Below are 24167 nucleotides of genomic sequence, written 5' to 3' on the forward strand. Positions count from 1 at the left end.
ACTCGGCCACTCGGTGACCCGGGACAACATTCCATTTATCATAATGCAATAGATAGGTAGAGAGACATCAGATTTTTAATTTTATAGTAGAATAATAAATAGGGAGAGGGAAATCAGTTGAGACTTTGAATTCAAAACAGTACAATAAATAGGGAAAGGGACATCAGTCCAGGCCTGGAATTCATAATAGAATAATAGAGAGAATGAGATCGGTCCAGGCCTTGAATTCATTATCGTATAATATATACAGAGGTCTTGCTAGGATTTTAAAACTAGGAGTCCAGGACTTCCATTTTGGTAAATTTAGGAGTAAAACCATCAAAAGTTGCAGTCCCTTCTTTCCTACAGAATCAACACAGATGTGAGTGCATCTATTATTAGATATAGAGGTTTTCCTAATATAATCACTCACTTTAATATACCTTCATTACAACAGTCCACGATTGAAAATGTATGGTTTATTTATTTTTCTATGTACTTACAGTAATTTTAGGCAATGGTTAAATAGTATCTGCTTTGCTGCATTTTTATGCATTTTTAGAAATACGTGTAAAGTCAGAAAACAACTTAGAACTTAAAGTGTATCTTGCGAATTCCACAACATAGCATTGCCCCATGCATTTCTAACCTACATAATCTGCATTTTAAAGTTAAATCTTTAATGAAATAATATCTAGGCTTTGTTTTCAATGATTTGTATATTTTTCTGAATATATTTGCCCAATGATTTACGAAAACAGACAATCTAATAAACTAGTACATCGCAAAATTAGCGAAGTCTGCCATAATTTCCCGTTAGGCCTACTGGTTCACGTACAGTTTCAAACTAATTTTATGACAAAATTGTGCACAAAAGGCAGTTAGTATATATCCAGATTACCAATTCTGATCTTAAGACACACGTTTGAATGTTTTATCATCAAAGGATATCATGCAGGAAATGTATAGTTGCTACCTTCCTCGAAAGGGTAAATGGTCAATCAGCTATCAAAACATATGCTTGTGAATGGGCAAGAGTTTGTTTGTCAACGTAATTGTTATCAAAACTAGGCCTAGCTAGTGATGTCTTGATGAATACATTTTGCTACAACACTAACACTAATTGGGCTAAGGAGAGGGTCATTTTAAAAAAGTATGGTCAGTTAATGTACCTCTTAAATAATCACAGGGCGAAGTCATTTTTGCTTTTCTTACATAAGATGGCAAAGTGTACATTTTTAGGCGACTTAGTCATCCACTTCATCTTGTAGCGTGACCCCTGGCCCTCCCATAAAAACTGTTGAAATTAGAAGAACTATTGGTTGCCATTGAGTTTAATTTCTACTTTCTTTATAACACAGACATAGCTCTTGTTTGTCCATCAGAGTGAGACTGAATTTTGTCACTCCAAGTAAGGACTTATTGCAAGCACTAAGCTAGGCATCACACACTTTCTTTCACTTAGCTACTGTCCCATCCGAACTATCAATTCTAGCAGCTTTAGCATTCTTCTGAATCTCATTGTAATCTTCGTAAGTTTGCCATTTAACCCCAAAATACTCTTAATATCTAAATTTACAAATGGCATTTTGTCTAAGTCTCAACATGTCTTGATTCTGAGGTCACGTGCACGGCTTATTCTGCTAAATTCAGAAATGAACACAACAACAAAAGCTAAAGTTGTTTATTGGATGTACTTTTATAAATTACCACATGTACATCTCTGGGTCTTTCTGTCTATGAATTCAATCACTGTAAATATACATACATTTTCCCACCCGGCCATCAGTCAGAGGCTTTGAACTTGCCAAGATATTGCTTCATGTTCTTTTTTATGTAGTTGTAAATGACATTGCACATGTCAACTAATTGATCAACGCATTTTCCCACAAAGCAGGTGGCTGTAGCAGGACTGGCAAGACTGTGAATTTTGCCGCACACCTATTACATGCGTACGGAGGACTCCCACCTCAGTGATTTTCTGCATCCCAGATCTAAAATTGGCATCCAAATGCGTGTAATTAAGCGTTTCGAATACCTCTGAGATAGGGAGAGAGACATCAATCCAGGCCATGAATTCATAATAGTATAATAGATAGGGAGAATGGCATCAGTCCAGGCTTTGAATTCATATTAGTATTCTCGATAGGGAAAGGGACATCAGTCCAGGCCATGAATTCATAATAGTATAATACATAGGGAGAGGGACATCAGTCCAGGCCTTGAAATCATAATATCATAATAGGTCGGTAGATGGACATCAGTCCTTGAATTCATAAAAGAGTAACTGTTATAGAGAGGGACATCCAGGCCTTGGAGTCATTATAAAGTAATCAATAATGATAGGGACATCACTCCAGGCCTTTGATTCATAATGGAGTAATCAATGAGAAGAGGGACATCAATCCAGGCTTTTAATTCATAATAGAGTAATCAATAAGGAAAGGGACATCAGGCCATGAATTCATAATAGAGTAATCATTGAGGGGATGGACAACAGACCTTCAATTCATAATAGAGTAATAATTAGGGAGGGGGACATCCAGCCCTAGGATTGATAGTACAGTAATCAATGATGACAGGGACATCACTCCAGACTTTGGATTCATAAAAGAGTAATCAAAAGTAGAGGGACAGCAAGCCTTGAAGTCATAATAGAGTAATCAATAAGGATAGGGACAGCAAGCCTTGAATTTATTGTAGAGTAATCGATGAGAAGAGGACATCAGACCTTGAATTCATACAAGAGTAATTGATAAGGAGTGGGACATCAGTCCAGGCCTTGAATTAGAAAATATTTCAAGACTAAGAAATGACACTAATATTTGATACAAATATCTTTAAAATTATGGAAGTTCATTTAATTTACATGAAACTGTTTACATCAGAACACTTTGTTCCCATAAAGTCAACATGTGGAGTTTTAAAGCTTTTGTTTTATTAGAACTGTGATTTTTGACCAAAAAATGTCAAGGGGAAAAAAGCTGTGTATATGGAATAATGTGTTTTAATTCCAGGCCCGGTGTTCTCCCTAAAATCAAAATAGCACCATGGATTAGAAGGATGATGACATCGAGTAAACAGTAAAGAATTGGGAACGAGGGTAATAAGTGACATGTATGACCTTGTTCAGACTGATCCTCAATGAATTCATCAGCTTTGTCAGTCTGATAAAGTTGTCTGTTCTGGTGAAGAAGAAATATTGTATTTAAGTGTTCAATTTATTGTTTGTGATAATTTTTCACCAAATCAGTCATATATCTACAGCAATGAGTCATAATCATTTATTCTTTGTGACAATGGCTGAGTTATTGAATTTAGCGGAAAAGCTGATGTTGTGAATTATCATGTACTTTTTAAGTAAATTCATACAAGAAATTTACAAATTCCAAATTGTAATCTCATGTTCCGAGAAAACTTGTCTTTTCAGCTGCCATGATTTACTGGGCTAGACAAATCAAAGCGGTTCTCAGTACGCAAGATGCATTTGAGATGCCAGAGAACTCTAGTCCTCTTGACGAGATCGAAATTTGGAAGAATCGCTGTGCAGATTTGTCTGGAATTAGCACTCAGCTTGACAAATCTGGGGTTAAGTAGATAGAACAAATTCTGGACTTGGCCAAGTCATCTTATGTTGCTCCCTTCAAAAAGTTGGCCAGCCAAATTAAGGTAAAGTTTCCAGCTTTGAATGGTTCATAAAACCATGAGACAACTTTGAATTTGATGGGTTGTGTAAAAACACCTTAAATAATGTTTTACGTTTCATTATTAAAAAGTACTTGAATTTGTTGAAAAATTCAAACTCTTTGGATTGATTTAAGAGAATACAAAATTGTAAAACTAACAAAATATGTGTAACTTTCTGAATTTAATAACTTAAAGTAGGCAGATTAAATGGCTCAGAATGGTCAGCTCACAAAGTAGCATAATTATGGAGGGTTCCTTTCTGAAAGACAGAATATTCCTTCAGCACTTTCAAAAGTCTTTGAAAATACCTAGACAAAATTACTCTCCAGGGCTGTACGAACTATGTACTGGTACAAACTGCAGTCAAAACAAGACAGAAAGAGAAGTAGATTTCTTGAGCAAAAGTTGTGGTGTGTTTTGTTTTGTCCTAGTTTATTTCGAATTGTTACTGGCGACAACAGCTAACACCAGATTAAGGCTTGGATTACCACATATTCTTACATGTAGGTCAGGTCCAGTGGCAAACAACATAGACGATTATCTGCAGCTGCATTATACACTGGCAAATAAGGTTCTGTGTTTTTTTTACTAATTACTTCTAACAAACTGCATAGAACCAGACCCATGTATATATATATATATATATATATATATATATATATATATATATATATATATATATATATATATATATATATATATATATATATATCTCGGTTTTATCGTTGTAACTTTTGTGACTGAGGCCCAGTAGCTGCAAAACGTTCAGAGCACAAAAATTGCAATTATGCTCCAATTTTATGAATTTTGAACTTATATTTACTTCATTTGAAATGAAAACTGGACACACACAAATGAAGTGGTTTATTATTTTTAATTTGTATCTCTGTGTATGTGCCAGATTACTGCAATAATAAACAGCTTTATGTATGGTCTCTAATTTTGGTGGTCTGAAAATGAGTTTAGGTTGTATGTTCAGACAATTTCTGAACTGCAAATTGATGAAATCAGCAAAAGAAAAGTTACAATTTAATGTACCTAAACATTTTCAATTTTTAATATATAAACATATCATTTGAAACTGATGGTGCTTTTATAATCAATATGATGCTTTTTTTCTCCCTTTAAGACAACCATATTTTTCACTCTGTTTCACATGCATGGTCAAATCAGCAAAGTTAGAGAATGTACAGGGTCATGCAGATGTTTACTTAAAAGAGAAGCGTATCAACAAAGCTAATTGCTTACATTACTGTTCCATTAGAGGAAGGCTCTCGCCAAGCTGAGAGCAACCTAAAGTTTCTAATGGTCCTTAAGGATCCCTGCTATGAGCTGGCAGATGCCAAACCAAAGGACATTCAAAATATGATCCCCAAAATCTTGCTCCTTATCCGAATGATCTGGGTCAACTCGGAATTCTACAGATCTAGGGAGAGGCTTACTGGAATCCTCAAGAAGGTACTTATCAACCCATTTAATATATCTTATCAAGTTTTTAAAGATTAAGTGAAAATGACATATAAAAGCAAAGTAGATTACTCCTGGTTTTGTACTATACCTTTAACATCTGGATGCCCATCACACTTATTTGTAAGCAACATAGCTAATTGTATTGAGTTAGATAAGGCAGCAATTGATATTTACGTACATGAAGTGGGTTCCAGGACATGTTTGCTAAGTTTTATCAAGTCAAACAAGACTACTGTTGATATATACTCTATTTCATGTATTTTTTCGTACCCTTTAATTTTTTTGTACAGAATCCAATTATCAAAATAATTACTTAAATGTATCATAATTTCTCGTACATATCACTTTGTATCTTTTGACAAAAATACATTAAATTATCGGACAAATAATTTCTACTAAGAAAGGTTTACGTTTGGAAAAAGATCGAAAATATCATATTTCCATTTTGTTTTTATCAATTTTAATAATTAATTTCTGGTGAGAATCTACAATGATGCATAAGCATGGGCATCTGCAGCATAAGTCAATGGGGTCACGTGCCCCCCCCCCCCCCCCCGACAAGTTTAATCATGCAAATGAAGCTGAAAATATGTTACAAGATTCTGTTCAAAATGTTTAGTAAATATTAGCTTTAGTTTCAGACTGCTTTCTATACTAACTCTCCTGGCCGTGACTGACCCCCCCCCCCGCAAAAAAAAATCCTCCAGGAACCCATGTGTATAAGCTCTTTTTTTGTCATTACAATATATACTGGTGTTTATAAACAAATGGACAAAGGACTTCACAGACCATACCTTTAAATATTATCGTTAATTAGTTTTCCATATTAAGTCTGTCACCATAACAAAACACCAGGTGCATACGAAAATTAGTTCGGAAGACATTTTATGTTTTCTTCTACAACACAAATTACATCTCAGTACACACTAAAGTGAAGACTACTGACCATTAGCCAACTAGTCTTATTGTTTCATTATAGTCATATAAACATGAAATATAAAAACCTAGTCATTTTCTGTCATAAATATGAAAGTCACGGGTTCCATTAAATTCATTCGGATATATACATAAACTATCTTTTAAGTACTTGTTCTGTGTTGACTTGGATATAATTAACATTTTATTGCAAATCTATTCTATGATATATCCCACTATTATTTTTATTGGCGAGTTCGAATAACAAGTAATGCGTATGATCGCTTGTCCTTATAACATCTGCTGTATGGACAACAGCTTCAATAACACAGTGACAGATTTTCATTTCCCTAAAGAGAACCTCATTTCCTACTAGGCAGTCTCGCTGATTTGACCTCATCTGTCGATTCTTGCATTCTATCTGGTTTTAGCTGGAATAACCCAAATGCTAAGCATTTTTAATTACCATGTAAATAACACTGCATATCCATGTGGTTGTTGTGACAATGTACATCGTAATTAAAACAAGAATGAATTGTTGATTTAGCTGTGTTTATTGATAATGGAATATTGTAGGGTCGTAATACATGAGGATCATCACAATCGTCAGGTAACACTCTTATTTTCCTCTTTGCAAATGGTATCAATAAAAAAACACCCTGAATAAATACAGCCTTCTACTTTGACAAAGTTTTCTACATCTCTCTCTCTCTCTCTCTCTCTCTCTCTCATACAACTACGCACGTTCGGTCACAAGCATTAACTAAAATGTGATTTCACGTTTGGTTTTCTATTGCATTTGATAGTGAGTTTATTGTTAATGTTAAATGACAAGTTGCAACTACACATGCTCTAAATGCAGACGAGCTTGTACACTGAGACATACTTCTCTTTCTCTCTCTTTCGCTCACTTGTAACAGCAAAAATCGTGGAGTACTTTTATTTTTGTTGTAATTAGACTCTTAAGTTGAGAGCAGAAAGAGACAGAAAATATAAGTTTACTTTGTACAGTTGTACCGTTAGATTGTCCAATAGCATGTGTTCCATAGAACTTGTTCAAATACGATCCCTTTATTTTTCATACATGGTCACTACCACCAAATGATAATTATTTATTTTGCATATAATTTTTCATTCCCTGAAATTAATAATTTTTTCGTGCATGAAAAATAACATAAAATACGGTAGTTACATAAAATGGTTTCCAAGACATGATTAGGTTGTGTTTACTGTGAGCTTATCTTTCCATTTTGTACACATTTTTGAACATTTGGGACTTGGACTTTGGACAAAAATGCTTTGTAAGCACATTTAGAAAAAGATACTTGACACTGAAAAATGGAATCTGATAAGCTTATTTGGAATAATTTGTAGCTGGCATAATTAGAGTTTAGAGTTAAAGTTTTGCTCACAAAAACCTTGCACTCGTGATCAAGTAAATGTCACTTGAGTTAGAACAGTAATTGCCCATCTTTGGACTGTGGTTTCTAACAGAAGTTATTAAGTTTAATAAACTGTCAAGCAAATATAAACAGGTCCATTACATTGCATTAATTACTACTAGGTCTAGTCTTGGTTTATTCTATCAGTTTATCAGAGTACAGCTTATGACTTATCTTTTGAGGTATATTCCAGTGACTTTTGGATTGTCAGGATAATATTTTTTAGATCTTTCTGTGATTCAAAGGGTAGTTACTTCTTTTTATTCCTATCTATTAGCAAGTCATTTACCTTGAAACACTTCAGCACTATGAAATCAATACCACTTAATATGTATATGTTTCAGCTTAGTAATCAAATTATCCGACGCTTGTGTAAAGAGATCAACCTGAACAAGATATTTGATGGACATTGTGAGTCTTGCATAAAGTCACTGAATGACTGTATTGAATGCTGTGAAGCTTGGAAGGGAATCTATGGCAAGGTTAGATTTATGAATGCCCAACAGCATACAGTAGAAACATGATCTATGACAAGGTTATATTTTTAATGCCCAACAGTATACAGTAGAAACATGATCTATGACAAGGTTAGATTTATTAATGCCCAACAGCATACAATAGAAACATGATCTATGACAAGGTTAGATTTATTAATGCCCAAAAGCATACAGTAGAAACATGATCTATGACAAGGTTAGATTTGTAATGCCCAACAGCATAGAGTGGAAACATGTTGATTTTGTCCTGTCCAAGCATACAGCCATGCTATAAATCTTGTTAGGATATGGTTATGCAAAAGTCTCATGAATTGTATTGGCATGTTTGTATCCATAAGTACATGTAAATGATTTGGTTAGCTTGTGTGCATTTCAAGTGATATTGGAAGTTGTATTAGATTTTCTTTCTGACTTTTTTTGTTGTTGATGAATTGGTTTTAAAGCATAATTACACAAAAACTGCATGAAGCTGGTGAATTTAATATCTTAGCAAAACCTCTCTCCGTCTCTCTCGCTCTCTCTCTCTCTCTCTCTCTCTCTCTCTCTCTCTATATATATATATATATATATATATATATATATGTATATATATATATATATACCTATTTTATGAAACCTTGTTACCGACACTAAATATGGTAATGTTACAGAATCTGCATTTCATTTGTTTTTATTCAGCATTTCATTTGCATTCTGTTCACATTTGCATCTTGTTTGTCGCTTCATGGTCTCCAAAAGATTCTTGAGTTTGTGTTTATTGCCTCCATTCATTATTTCCTTTCAGTTGTGTCAATTTGGAATGCATTTACCCAGGGACATGATTTTCATCTACAATTAAATTAAATACAGATAATTATTACTTTCTTATTATATTTAAATGTATTAAACGTGTTCTTTAATAAAGTAGAAGGTGCATACATTTAAAAAGACAACATTGAGTTTACATTAAAATTCTAACCACAACTGCAGTAAATGTAAAAATCAAGTAGAGTATTTGTGAGCAAGTTTTATTCATATTTTATGACTCACGGTACTAATTTAGTTACCATAGTGAACCCATGCAAACACCATGATATTCAAAATTAAATAGCTTAAACGTTTTGAGTGCTCATGACCAAACCTATATTTATCAGCATAGATGAAACCTGGATGTCAAATTCAGTGTAGAGGAAATGATATGAGCTGCAGCATTTTCTGGATCTGCATGTGTTTAAAGTTTAAAACATGTGCTTTTCAATTCCACACCAAAGAGTCAGGTTCTGAATTTAGTACTGAGTTCTCCAAACTCAAGACTGTTAAAGGACTGAAATTCCATCAATAAAACAATGTCTCTGTTATTTTCTTCACTTACAACTAGAATAAGCTCTCAAAAGATTCTTTTTCATATATTACATTAACTTACATTATTAACTTATCCTGGCCAGCCTAACCCATATATACTCTTTTATGTTCACCCATTTCCAGGCTGGTTCCCATTTTTCCATATAATTAGTAATGTCTGTCCTTTAGTTTCATCAATATAAAAACTATATATATGCAAATTCACTGAGTCATTACGTCAATGGCAGTTTTTAGAACAATAGCATGGCTTGCAATTAATGGGAAACTGTCTGCCAATATGAAGAATCCGGTCTCTGATTATTATGCCAAATGGCTTTCTTCAATAGAGATTTATCAGCAGCCCAGGCAACTGTCAGATATATTTTCAATTCCATTCATGGCATGGATTTATGTTTTGTTTTTATTTATCATTGTGCATTATTAATTTGCACTCTCTCTTTTCTTCACATTGCAGTCCTCATTCAATTTGCATTCCTTTTGCATTTGATCTGCATTCAAGCTGATTTTTGTTTGTATTCCATTTTACCTGTTTCAGTGTTGATGTAATGAATACAATGAATCTGGCTGACTCAGGTTTCACATTTATAGGTTACTATATTTGTATAGGAAAATAAAAACGAGTTTATTTCTGCATGAATTTAGTATCACTGAGAAAAAAATTTGTATTTGCCTATTCATTTGTAAGAACATATTTATCAAATATTCATCCTTTTTTTAAGTAAGAGTGATTATACAATAAATACATTTATCTCCCTGTATAACACATGAAGAAAAAATAGTATTATCTGTTACAACAAATGCCTGTGTTTGTGTCTTCAAGAGCAATATGAAAGGAACATTCCCATATCATAACTAATATGCATGTGGATTATTTAAAATTGCAACATGGGAAACAAGTATTTATCAAATAATGAAAAGGAAACAAGTGAATAGGTTTATTTCAGTTAATTTAGAAGGAATGCATAACTATATGCATAAAAATTACAAACAAAAATACAATTAATTAGTCACATGTCCAAAATACTATGAATTCGGTTGCATGTTGTACACATGTTATGCAATATGGTGAAATACCGCACAATGACAACAATGATAATTAATGTTGAAAAAGATGAATATATAATATATATGTGCAAAGATATATTATCTATTTTCAGTTTTGTACCTCTTAAAGGATTTTTTTTACAGCTTTATAGGGTTTTTGAATTTTCTGGACTTGGACTGTTTTGTGTGCATTGGGGTCCTATATGTTTTACAGACACAAATATAGTACCAAGTTGATTTGACTTCCACAACTTGTTTCTTTTTACAGCTCTGTTGTGTTACAAATATAGTTTCAAATTGATTTGACTTCCTCAGAATTGTTCCTTATTTAAATCTCTGTTGTGTCACAAATCAAGTATCAAGTTGACTTGATCCCCTCATAATGTTCCTTTTTCAGTCTTTTTGTCTCAAGATCTTGCATGAAGCTGACATTGCTCTTCAGAATTGTTCCTTTTTCAGTTGATTTTCTCACAAATCGAATATGAGGTCGACTTGACAATCTCAAAATTGTTCCTTGTTCAGAATCTATTATCTCCTAAGTGAAGAATGGAAATGATTGACTTTCTTAGAAGCATTCCTTTTTCAGTCTCTGTTTTCTCACAAATATAGTATCAGGTTAACTTGTCGTAGAATTGTTCCTTTGTTCAGTCCTTATTGTCTCACAAATCCAGTACCAGTTGACTTGTCCTCCTCAGAATTGTTTCTTGTTCGGTACATGTTGTCTCATGAGTAAAGAATGTAAATGTTTGACTCACTGTTTTCTTACAAGTAATGAACATAAACAAAACAGTATGTGTAGTTGAAAAGTTTTATTTAAATTGTTTATGAAAAAAGATGTATTCCAGTACCAAGAATATCTCAAGAAATATGGTTTTTGTCGTAACTAATTGCTTTATTATGAATGTACGAAAGAATGAGTTAGTCAATATAAGAGTGGTTAAAGATACTATATATATATATATATATATATATATATATATATATATATATATATATATATATATATATATATATATATATATATATATATCTGGTTGACTATATTCTTATATTACAGACTGCCAAACTGCATCACAAGTTCTCCAGTGTTGGCTGGGTATTGGACAAGAGTAGCATATTTGTCCAAGTGGAAGCTTTTGTACAGATATGCAAGGATTTGTTAGAGGTAAGGCACAGTTTGTCTCTTTAATTTATTACTTTGCTTTAATAAATAATCCTATATGTGTACTTGGTTAAACTCTCCTGATTTTCCTTTTGACATAACATTAAATGAATGCAGTATGAAACAGTTTTTTGCATCTACCTGTTGATATATATCTGGGACTAGAAACATTTACAGTTTTCTGGTGTTGCTTAATATATCATATAGAGCTATGATTGTAATTTTCATTTTACAGACCTGCAATGTCATAATGATCACACGAAAACTATGATTTTATTTACTTCCCCATGGACTTTATAGCTTTTTTAAAAACACAATTTCCAATAGGTTCCATTTTCAGATAAGGAGAATTGTTTTCTCAAATGACATAAACTTGTAACCTTAAGCCTCCGTCACAAAAGAAAGAAGTTTAATTTTGTTCTTGCACCATAGGTGTGTGAAGACCAGATCCATTATGCTAGGCGTGAAGAAGGAAATAAGAAATAAATGCCCCACTTTGCTGGCCAGAAGGGACCAGAGATTGCTAGAGGGCTTCTAGAGAATGAGGCAACCTTTGAAAAGAATCTGAACATGTTAAGAGCAGTAAAGAAAACCATACTGAATGTCAAGGCAACATCCTTGCATGATCATTGCAATAGGTATGTTGTAATGCATTCTACTGAAATCAGTAAAATTGTATGAAGTCACTGACGATATTTCTCTTGGTGCTGGTGTTTTGTGGATTTCATTGTTGTTGCAGGTTGCAAAGATTCCACGTACAGAGTTATTACATTAACCAGTATACTCTGTATCTATACATGGCAAAATATGTGGAACGAAAACTACACAAACAAGCTTTTGATCGTCAAACCCATTGCATGATAGTTGCATCCTACATACAGAATAAATCTTGAAGATATTATGTTGTTTATTTATAGGACACATATACCTGTATTATGCATATACATTGAAGGGTATACATCAACCAGAGTATCTACCTTGTCAATGTACAGTTATTGGAACATACTGCCATGTGACAAATGGTGATCATCTGAGGAAACAGTAGTCCTCTTTCCAAATCCACAAATTTAAAGACAAGACAGATGATGATCATCTACAAATTCATTAGAACTCCTTCCCGAATCCACAAAGTTAAACACTAGACAAATGATGATTGGATTAGTAAACAATAAGAGTCTTTCTGAATCCACAGATTTAAAGACCAAATAAAGGATGATCATCTGAGAATACATTAGGATTTCTTCCTCTTTCTACACATTTAAGTAGTAGCTTAAATGGTTCTATGATAATCCAGAATAGTTGATACCTAAGAAAATAAATTGATTCACATCTCAGTCATACAAATTAACACCTTATTTCTGAATTAAACACAATCTGAAAAAATAAACATTATTCCGCCTCATGACACAGGTAATAAATGCAGGAATATGAAACAAATTAAAGAATGTGATAAATATTTCTGCCTGCAGAAATTATTTTGAAACTGAGGTAGTTATTATAAAAGAATGAGATATTTTACTCTAAGCTGATTTCTTATCAGGTTTATATATTTTGTACTTCTTTTCATTTCTTACCAAGTTAGTACAAGAAGTATCACTGTCGTCTATTATGTGTTTTACTCATTGCACTTGATGCATGTCATGAGACATTTGCTTACGATATGATCTTTGTCCATTATGTAAGGTTCCGTGCAAGTGTTAAGGACCTAGAGGTAATGATACAGAATGCAATTACCTCTGCCTTTGAGACATTCACTACTGTTGAAGGTGGTGTGAAACTTATGGACATCTTTATGCATTTGTCTTCAAGGGAGGTAAGTTGTTCTTTCAGACAATTCATGGGAGAGAAAATGTTAGTATATGCAACGTTCAAATTAATGTGTAGTTTTGTAAATAGGACATTTAATGTCTGAATTACAGCTGTGATCCTTGACTCCTCTATCAAAGTTATATTAACAATCAATTCAAATATTTTTGGTAACATTTCAAGATCTCCTGAAAGCAATATGGCTGTAGTGTTACTTTTATCCATTAATATATCATGCCTTGCTTATATTTTTCATTTGGTTTCTGTATCAAGCGATTCTAGTTTGTCTTTTTAGCTACATATTATAATGATTGATGTGTTTAGTTATAGCTAACTACTTCTGTTAATGCATAGACGTTTAAATTACATAATATTCTTTGTTTGCTTACTGTAGTCAATTAAGAGAACAATTGACAAAAACAACGGTGGAGGTTTACGACATTTTTAATGAGGAATTAATTGCTGTGAAAAAAGAACTGACTCAGAAGGCCATTCCTCACTCATCCATCCATCCCAAGTTTGCTGGTCAGGTTCTGTGGGCACGACACCTCAAGAGGCGGATCGAGAAAAGCATGATGGTATTGTGATAACAATTTGTATTATTTACTGCAGTCCTCTAACAGGTGTAATTTACACCTAAATCATACCCACTTGTATCATGTTTTTACCATTTATGTTGAGAGAGAGACAGAGATAGGAAGTCATTATTGAGGATGCATTATCATTTTATCCATGTCTTCATTTTTCTTTGGTTGGCGGGGTGGTCTGCACTGTGAGGAAGAAAATTGTGGTAATGTACTATACTTTTCATCTGCACAGTACTTTTGCATCTAGTATCTTTATGCTTGCATCCAAATTTTTATTTTCATTGGTCCTACTGTGGTTCGAGGTATGTTCAAATAAAATATTAAAACTGATATTATTAATGCACTTTCTTTACAGCTCTATAGTTGTGAATCATAGAACTAGCATATGTAAAGACAAATGTTGCTACTTTAATACTACTACTACTACTATAATAAAAATAATAAAAAAACTGATTCATATATTTTTCTACTGTGATTCTTCAGGCTTTAGACCGTGCTCATTTCCTGCCAGAGATTGGATCTGGTAAGGAAGTACTGAATGAGTATCAGCAACTCTGTATGGCCCTTGATGAGTACAGCAGGAAGACCTTCCATGTATGGACTCTCACTGTGGATAAGGTACAGATATATTCACATCTATCCTAGTTTTATTTAATCATTATCATATTTACTTATCTTTCAAAGGTTTCACTTGAGGCTTGTATCGATAGTTATTTGCTGCAAATCATCTTTTCAGGCCCTGCTTGGCAAATATTCTTTGAGTTCCCTCCGTGTCAGTTAAAAAATATTTCTTTTCTTTCGTATGTTATTTTTAATTATAGGGACATTGATTTCATCCTATCTACTTTCTTGTCTGTTACACAAATTCATCCATTTACAAGCCATATGGACGGCCTTTACATGTAAATTAAATATATAACACAATTATTGTTTATACATTTATAATTAATCTTTTACCAGTCCTAGTGCAAGAATGTTTTGAGTAGTTAAAATTGCAATATTTGACGCAGAAAACCTGGTTTCTAGTTAATAGCAACATGATAGAGCTATTTAATATGTAATCCTGAGCTCTTCTCCTGACAGTGTTCTAAGCATCATATAATATACACCTCTCCCCCGATAACGCGTGCACAACAGGGTCCATAAACATAGACTACACTATAAGCGAGGCACAAGTTACCTAGAAACGTCCACAAATTGTAAAAAATCAATTTGACATCGAGAAAACTGGAGGGAGGGAGAAGCGATATTATGGAAATAAGCTGTTTATTGACTGAATACTCATTCTACAATCACGCTGACAATAATGTTTAATAATGTTCTTTTTCTAATGAATCTTTTCGTTATTCTGTTTAAATAACATTTATTTTCAAGATGTCCAACATCTGAAAGATCGTTATAACTGATTTTAACAATCATCACGTGTACGCAAAAAAAGTATGTGTATTATGTTACTACTTTTTGTTTTTTTTTGATGAGTCTGGTTCCCGTAGTGGTTTTTAATATTATCCTGCCAAATAGGGAGTCCCCAGGGCAGGGAACTAGACTAACGGTTGATACACCACCAAATAAGATTCCTTTTTTCAAAAACATGCGACATTTATTTTGTGTGACAATCATCTGAGTCAAAACTCAATTTTTGTATTGTTCATTTGTACTGTAACAGTATTGATGTTGTGATTTCATTGGAAGTAATAATGAAACTTCTTATCATCCTTGAGGATATCTCTAAGTGCCAGTTCAAGAATACTTTGAAACCCGCTTGCCCACAATGGTCTGTATCTGTGAAATCGAGCTCTCTTTTTCATGAAATATTCATTTTGCTTGACTGCCCTGTTAATTTTGGTCACAGTTATGAAAGAGACAGTTGTTTTAAAAATGAAAAACTATTAAGATTTTGTCGCAAAAAATCCTCACAGAATTTGTCCATATTTGACAGAAAGTGTCCAGGCATAAATCACATTCACATGTTAGCAAAGTACTGAACAAAGTAAGACTATATTTGTAAGAAAGTGCTATATAGCTTGATAAGTTTAAGTGTTTGTACAAACAATACTGATCTGCCATAATATACACACACATTAGTGGAAATAAGCATTTTATGAACTTTGACAGTAGAAACTACCCAGCAGAAAAAATAATAAATATGTTAATGTAGTAGAGTTCATAAAATATGCAATAAACACTAATGAAAAAAAAATTCTAGAAAAGCATCATACTGTCCCAGATTTCTTGGCTAATTGCAGTTGCATTTGGTTAATTGGCTTATGTCAGCCAGATGAGGAATTTCATAACCATTTCAGCCTCTTGTTTACAAGCAATTCAGATGATTACATGCAGTCATCTACTTCATTCAAATGATAGCATGAATCACCTTTGTAGTGGTCTTTGTTAAATGATAACAAGGAGCTTTCGTTGTAGTCATCTACATTTTCCATACTTTAGTGATACTACAACATTCTTAAAACATCCTTTTCAGTTGTTGTACCATAATAATCCCTTGATTAGTTGTTAACACTAATGAATTTTTACTATGATTTTCATATTAAATTTTTTCAGGAGTGTTGGGCCTCTACTGAATGTACTAACCAGACTTTCGATCCAAAGATTATAACAAAAGATGCAAATGGGATGATTTCTCTTTTATATTGTAGATGTGTGAATAGTTTAGTAAACTTCTGAACTTCCTTGTTACTGTTTCGTATATTACTTAGATCATTCAAAAAAAGAATTTAAATTCAACCAAATATAGTTTAGATATCAAGACAAAGTTGATAAGATGCTTAAATATTGTACCTGCACACTAGAAAATAAATCGACCATCACTTGGTGAGCATCATCTGTCAACTGTTTTTTTCAGTCTAGTTTTTTTATAATAAGAATAATAACATTTTAAGACTGATATGATATATATTCCATTGAAGTTGGATCCAACTGCAGAATATAGAAACATGCATCTACCATTGCATAATGCATCAAACTAACAATGTCTATGCAGTTTGTTAAGGGTGATCAGTAGAACAATTAATATTGACCTTGATCTATCAGCAAATTACAATCGCATGTCAGGGTCTGCATTGTTTTTGTAGGATCGGAACTATGTACACATACTGTCACATATGGTACTTCTACCAAATTTGTGTTATGATTAAAGTTTAATACTTTGGCGCCAATGGGATATTTGCAACAAGTTCTTCTATAGGTTTGCCTCTCAAACAGGCAATAATTTGCTCCGAACCATGTCCTGTACAGTTAGCGTTTATTACAAACCTGCGAGTACACCAAGATGGATTCACTGACAAGGCCCATGTACAAAGAGCAGAACCACTCTGCAGAACCACCCTGTGAAAATAAGTCTCTCTAAAAGACAAAATTAAACGAAAATATCATACATTACAAATGAAGTCACGTTTATCGGGTACAGAATATAGGCCTAAATAATTAACACTTGAAAGTGGCAATATATTGACTTAGGAGCTAAACAAAAGCATCCTTATTCGTTATATATTTACTACGAATGGAACAATCTGCACACACCAATCACTCGCTATTCATCAACTGAACTATATATCGAACAAGCCATTGATTGTCCACGTACATGGATGGCTAGATAACTAGAATATTTGTTATTAGAAAATTATCTTCTAATTAGCGACAAATACCCACAGTATAAAAAAAGATGAGACATGTCTGGAATCGTGTTGATTCTTGTGTCAATAATGTATTTAGCTCCTCTTCGAGTTTCGTTGGCGTGGTTTAGGACGTAAGGATATTTAACTAACCCTGTCTTCCTTGCGCCACTTCTAGGAAGAAAATACTAAAAGACGTATGTTTCAGATCCATTTAGTAAAATCATTATTAGTATGGTATTTGTAAAAGGAATAATTTGGTTAATGTGCGATTATCAAATATCTGTATTGTGACGAAAGGGCATTTAATCATAAATGTTTGAAACAAATCAGAGCAAGTAAAAGAACACTTAGAGAGGATCTCAAATGGGTAACGATTTGCTATTGAATTTATAAAACAAGTTAGAAACATGTCCACCTTTTGCGAGCCTTGGCGAGCAAAAGCTGTACATTATTTAACGAGCTTCCTAAATTTAAATTTAAAGCATTACCCAATTGAGATTTGTTATCATATAGTTTTATGTTAGTAGAAATTATATAGATAGAAATAACAGCGAATAATTTCATTCATTCGGACATAAGCTGTACCTTTCATTTGTTGTGCGATACAATTAGTACCAAACAATGTTGAAATAGTTAAAGAATATTATACATTTTTGATAACTTTAAATCAAAGAATAAACGTCCATCCAAATAAGCAGAACATTTTACAAAAGACAAAACATTTGTCAGCACAGAATGTATAATTCTTACACAACACAGTGACGCTGTTTACGTTGAAAATACACAACTAAACATTACATAGTTGGGATACATTTGTGAAAAAAGATTACTGGATGCAGAAATACACATATTTACAGCATTGTATTTGTGACAAGACATATGCAGTATTCGACCTGGAACTTTAATTTGCAATGAAGACATAAATAAAGCTATGTTTGAGTCGGACTTGCATCACACATTTACCGCATAAATAATGGTGTGGTTGGATAAAGTTCTGTCAGTTCAGGAGACCGGTGTAACTCTACAGTTTTTCGTGAACAAAGGTGAGTTTACTTACATTAGTAAGTTCACATTTAAACCAAGCTTTTACATAGGATGGGATTCCATGCTACAGATATAACGCTCAACCGTCCCCACCCAACCTTTGCTATCATATAAGCAATACCAGTAGTTTTACTTGCTAATAGTGTTCTCGTCTTGGTGTTTTGTCATTTTACATGTAAGTATATGATATACATGACATTACAAACCCCTGTGCTAGTAAATTGGCAGTATTGAAACAGACAATATCGTTTTCCCCAATCCCCTTTCGTGAGTCATTTCAAACAATGGAGGCCAAAAAGAGACAATGAAAACAAAACATTCAAGAAGACGGGGTTTATAAAGGTCTCCCACGATCGCAGCCAATCAATCCAGAGAATATGGCACAATTATTTCACGTGTTTATTCGGACCAATCAAAATCACATAAAGTGATATGTTCCCTTGTATAATATGAACTATCTAAAACTGTACACGCTATAGGCAAAGTGTACCTACCTTATGATAAATAGAGGTATGTGTGTTATGCATGAAATGCAATTATTCACTTAGTACTAAACAACACCAAATCCATGGATGGTCAAAACGATGAAACATGATGGTTGTGACCACATGTATTGAACGTGTCAAGAACGAACCAGACAGATCTCGAAATACGAGTATCACCATTGGCGTTCTTTTCATGACCATTTATAAGCTTTTTTCTGTTTCGATTATTCTAAGATTTGTATGCGTTTGCTATGTATCAATTAAGTAAATTCTATATATTATTCATGTGATATTTCGAAAGATGCAATGTCAATATAAATATTTACTTTATATCTATAAATTTGGATGCTTAATTTACTGTATAACAAAATATAAAATCTAGTTCAGAACTGGTGGAAAGACAGCTTGTTATGCTTAGCAATATGATTCAATTACCATCCTCGATTTCGTTCTGCATGTTATAGTATACATGTTAAATTTAAATATGTACAGGCCCAAATAAAATGGCATTCCTATGCATATTAAGTTTTCTTAATATTTCAGCATTACGGTACTTTACGTAAGAAATGTTAATAATTTAGAATTTACCTTATCCAGATTCTGGATGCGTTTCTTAAGTGAAAAGGTTAGGCACCTTTATGCTGTTTCCACTCAAATCAACGCGATTATTAAAATACTGTCTAGACTGAACAATACAGTTTTTTACCTTTATACATTACAATTTCGTGGAGTAAACTCGTAAACACGTGTTTTCTTTATTCAATATGACAAAATAAATGATGTTCGGCATAAATCGTTTATCAGGTTCAAAACTGTTGAAATACAAAAGTAAACAAAGGGCCTGCTCCACAAAGTTACTAATTTAAATAATGTTTTGTGTGTCATTACATTTTTCAGTTGCTTTATTAGGTAAGACATACATTTCGAAAATTTATAATTTATACGAACATGGCATGTATTTATTTACAACATGCGAAACTCAGAAACGTGCTTACTTTTCGGAGATGTTAGTAAATGCGAAATCTCTTAAAATAGCAGCTCAATTTCCCATGACGTTTTGTCGCCTGTTTTGTTTTCAGTACAAATCGTAACATTGTACTGATCTGAATTAGATGTACTTCGTTGATTGAAGTGGATTATGGAGACTCTTTGTAGTTTTCCGCTGAACAGCAAATCGTACTCTTAGATACTATTCAGCCAAATAAAAATAATTATACTTTCGATGTAGTAGCTTTAGGACGGAAAAGATGGTTTATGGTTGAACAAAAATATATTCATGGTCACTGACCCTGCTAAAAAAATCAAAAAGTAACAACTAACATTTATATATATATATATATATATATATATATATATATATATATATATATATATATATATATATATATATATATATATATATATATCAGCTGATTTTACAAACGCGGAAAGAAACCCTTTTAGTGCATACATTACGAAAATGGTTGTATGGTTGTATTTGATTGTTTGATTCTGTAATGAAAACAGGTTTGATATTGTATGCGAGTTGCAAGAAAATTAGACAAACATATATGGAATCTACTAAATGCAAGCGGGGCCACGAGTGGCTGAGTGGTTTAAAACGCTCTCCGTTACGGATAACTGCCATCTCACCTCTGTCTGCGTGGGTTCGAGTCTGGATTCGGCTAAAGTGGATATGTGAGAAAGCTTGCCAGTAGCTTCTCGTGGGTCGGTGGTTCTTTTCGGGGTTTTCCAGGGTTCTTCCTCCACCATTAATACTGGCCGCCATGCATATCCTCTCGTGTGCTGGAAAATGGCGTTAAACCCTACAACAACAACATCAACCACTAAACACGAGACATACGAATTCTCACGAGACAACGTAAGGAATCACTAAGACGCATGCCTAATTAAACGCTTATGTGTCTGTGATGTATGACTCGACATGGCCTTTTTACCGAGAAGTTACCTTTATGCATAAAAATAAAAAAAATATTTGTCATACCCACACACGGTGTATGATCACTGTTCATAACAAGAAACATGTTTAACGTGACATTTATGATTCACAAATATTGTATATCAAAACGTAGATAAAAAGAAATGTGAATTATTTTGAGAATGTTACTTTTTCAAGACTTAATCATACTGATTCAAACAAAACGTCGTCTACTCAAAATATTTTTGAACTATTAACTTAATATATTCGCATTTATTGTTCTTGTTAGTTACCTCGTTTTGCTATGACCCTTTTTCTTGTTTGCTCTGATTCTTGTCTTTTGTATTGTTTGAGTTAAGTTGTTTCACAGTCTCCTGCTGTATTATCTGTCTACCAGCATGTTCAAATGATATTCACTAATTATAGTGTTGTAGATATTTTGACAATTTCTAAATGCGTTTCATGGCAACACTTGCATAATCTGCTACATGGCAGACATATCGACACAACTAGTAGCTTGCTTGCACATACTCACCATCTCTAGCCATGTTTAAAAACAGAAATGCATTGATCAGTGCTGCTCCATGTCCGTGGCCGAACAGTGTGACACTGTCCTTGTCTCCCCCCGAAAGCGACGATGTTTTCTTGTATCCAAGACAGAATAGCCAATAAGTCAAAAAGATCATAGTTTCCATGCGCAAAAGCATCCACTGTACTTAGGAATCCTAGAAATGTAACAAATGAAGACTGAAAAGAGCTTTAAGGAACGTCATGATTTTCAAAGAACTTATTAATTCATGTGTTATGCGGTTTGATGGAACATCTCTAATATTGGAGTTATATACAGGTTTTCAATTATGCCCGAATCGTTTTGAATATGTCTTTAATTCGCCTGTTATGATATCTTATTTATATGCAAGTTAACTTTCATTTATTTGATAATGTTAAAGAATACAATATTATGTTACAAATAAGTGTAATCAAAACAGCTATAACAGAAAACGATCCCGCGACGTAATAAACTAATAATATATCATCCTATTGGTTTCATCTCCATCTCCATTCTGTGAAAGGGGTTAAAGCTTTAAGATTATGTATTGCGTTTAAAATATTGACCGAACTGGCTTTATTATGTTTGCACTCTCGATGTAGGCATACATGGTTGGAAAAATAGACGCTGAAACATAAGTTAGGGAACCAATTTACCGAGAACGCCAAGCCTGTAATTCACTGTGACTACAATAACTTTGCCATAGCTGGCAAGGACAACTCCCGTCATATGCATTTCCTGTTCCTATTTCATAGGACTCTCCATGTATGAATATCATAACTGGCATGAGGTTCGTGTCGTTCCAATCTAAAATGAGGAAAAGAGAGTCCGCAACTTTTAGTAATATGCGTCAGTTGAGTAAAGAATATATACATAATTAATTGATCAACCTTCTACATATATATTTACCCATTTATAACTTTTGGACAGATATTCATTACAGACCGTATTATAATGTCATGCAAAATGCCTGAAACAAATACAGAAAAAATACATTAATGTTATACAGTAGGACCTGTAATAATGTTCTGGCCTAAATAAAATGCCCTAAAATAAAACATACTAGGTTATTATAGATATTAAAACAATCATGCAAAAAACAATGAAATTGAAAAATGCGTAATTATACAAGGTAGCTTAAACCTGATTATTCATATCGTTGTTTCACTTTAATCAATGTATGCAAATACATTTGTGTTATTTTTTTCTTTTTTATCTTTATTTGGCCGATGTTTGGTTCTTTCTTAATTTAAATTTAGCTATGGAAGATTTTATTCACTTTTCTCAGTCACAAAACTTGTGATTAATTATGTAAACAAAATATATCAGGAAGGCATTGCATTGTTTTTGTACAGATCATAGACTTGTTGCAGTAGAGCATAAATATTGATAGTCCAGACAACTGTGGTGTAGGTAATGTACTGGATTTCGTGTCCACATTGTCAACCTTCAAGCCTCCAAAGTATTAGTCTATTGCAAGCATTTGTTTTCAATCATATAAAGCAGAGCTGTATTCCAAGCGTTGCCGATATGTTTCGTTGTGGAAGTGAAATAATGCACATGATATTAGATCGTCTAAAAGGCAGGATCCCTCTCTTCCTCAGTCTCTCCATCAGTTGTATTTTCCAAGGAATGAAGGTGGACCATAACATTGCTGTACTAATTTATATTAAAACGGCTGTTTCATTTAATTTCACGTTTTAATGGCACAGATTTATTGTTTAAATACTTTCTCTTTGCAGTCTTAGATAATCACATAATGCCGCACGGGTTTGAGAAAGATTTACTCTATTTAAAACAAATATTTTGTCTTTCCCAAACATTATAACCCACGCTAATGACTCATATTTACCAAACGATCGTTGGCACCGATAAATGAAAACATCTACTATACGACAATGTGCTTATGTTGTTTTTGTCTATTGTAATATGTTCATGACTTAATGAAATCATGTTGTGTTAGTCTACATCATATATAAGTGTTGCTTGGCTAGTTAATCCAATCATATAGCCTACTTGCGGATTCTAAAATATATAATCCATATAACTTTCTTGAAGAGAAATTTACACTGGAATAGTCTGTACGAAATTTTGTCATAATAATGTGTGCATAAATACACTTTCTAAACTTGTATTTAATTGAAGAAAAGAAGCCATCGTAGAATCTTATATTGTGATTTTGTAGCTTTTATTTATTGTTTCAAATCTTAGCGTGTTTAATGCATATGAAAATGATTACCGAACCTTCTTAACAACCGCATTGATTAGCTATACATGTACCACGTGATTCACGAGCAAGTTATGTATTAGTACATTATACAAAAATAATATACTTATGTATTTGCACGCAAATCACTTATTTTAGAGACTTTTTGTATGCAAATGTTAAGTATCGATGTGGTGTGTTTAGAACTTGAGTTTCGTTATTATATTATATTTATAACTGTGTTGAAACATAAGAATTGTGCGTCATATTATACAGCATGCATGAACGTATCATTCTTGAAATCGAATACAAAGTACATGAACGGCCGTATCAATGATATGGCTTCCGGTGTATGGTATGTAATGGATTTTCTACAAATATGTCTTCGTGAATCATATATAA

The 24167-nt window shown here is 33.1% G+C and overlaps 1 pseudogene across 1 annotated transcript in view; it reads left to right on the plus strand.

The window, feature by feature from the left end:
* Nucleotides 1-16612, plus strand: part of LOC149771164 (dynein axonemal heavy chain 2-like) — a 31098-nt pseudogene extending 14486 nt beyond the window's left edge. Inside the window, exons 5-13 of the transcript XR_016418401.1 lie at nucleotides 3410-3648; nucleotides 4933-5124; nucleotides 7838-7975; nucleotides 11433-11540; nucleotides 11970-12175; nucleotides 13221-13350; nucleotides 13738-13921; nucleotides 14414-14548; nucleotides 16490-16612. The product of XR_016418401.1 is annotated as a dynein axonemal heavy chain 2-like (transcript). The remainder of the gene's footprint in view (nucleotides 1-3409; nucleotides 3649-4932; nucleotides 5125-7837; nucleotides 7976-11432; nucleotides 11541-11969; nucleotides 12176-13220; nucleotides 13351-13737; nucleotides 13922-14413; nucleotides 14549-16489) is intronic.
* Nucleotides 16613-24167: the final 7555 nt, after the last annotated feature.

Source organism: Sinohyriopsis cumingii, unplaced genomic scaffold (genome assembly GCF_028554795.1).
Source record: "Sinohyriopsis cumingii isolate HCF-2022 unplaced genomic scaffold, ASM2855479v2 utg002080l, whole genome shotgun sequence".
NCBI classification, from domain to species: domain Eukaryota; kingdom Metazoa; phylum Mollusca; class Bivalvia; order Unionida; family Unionidae; genus Sinohyriopsis; species Sinohyriopsis cumingii.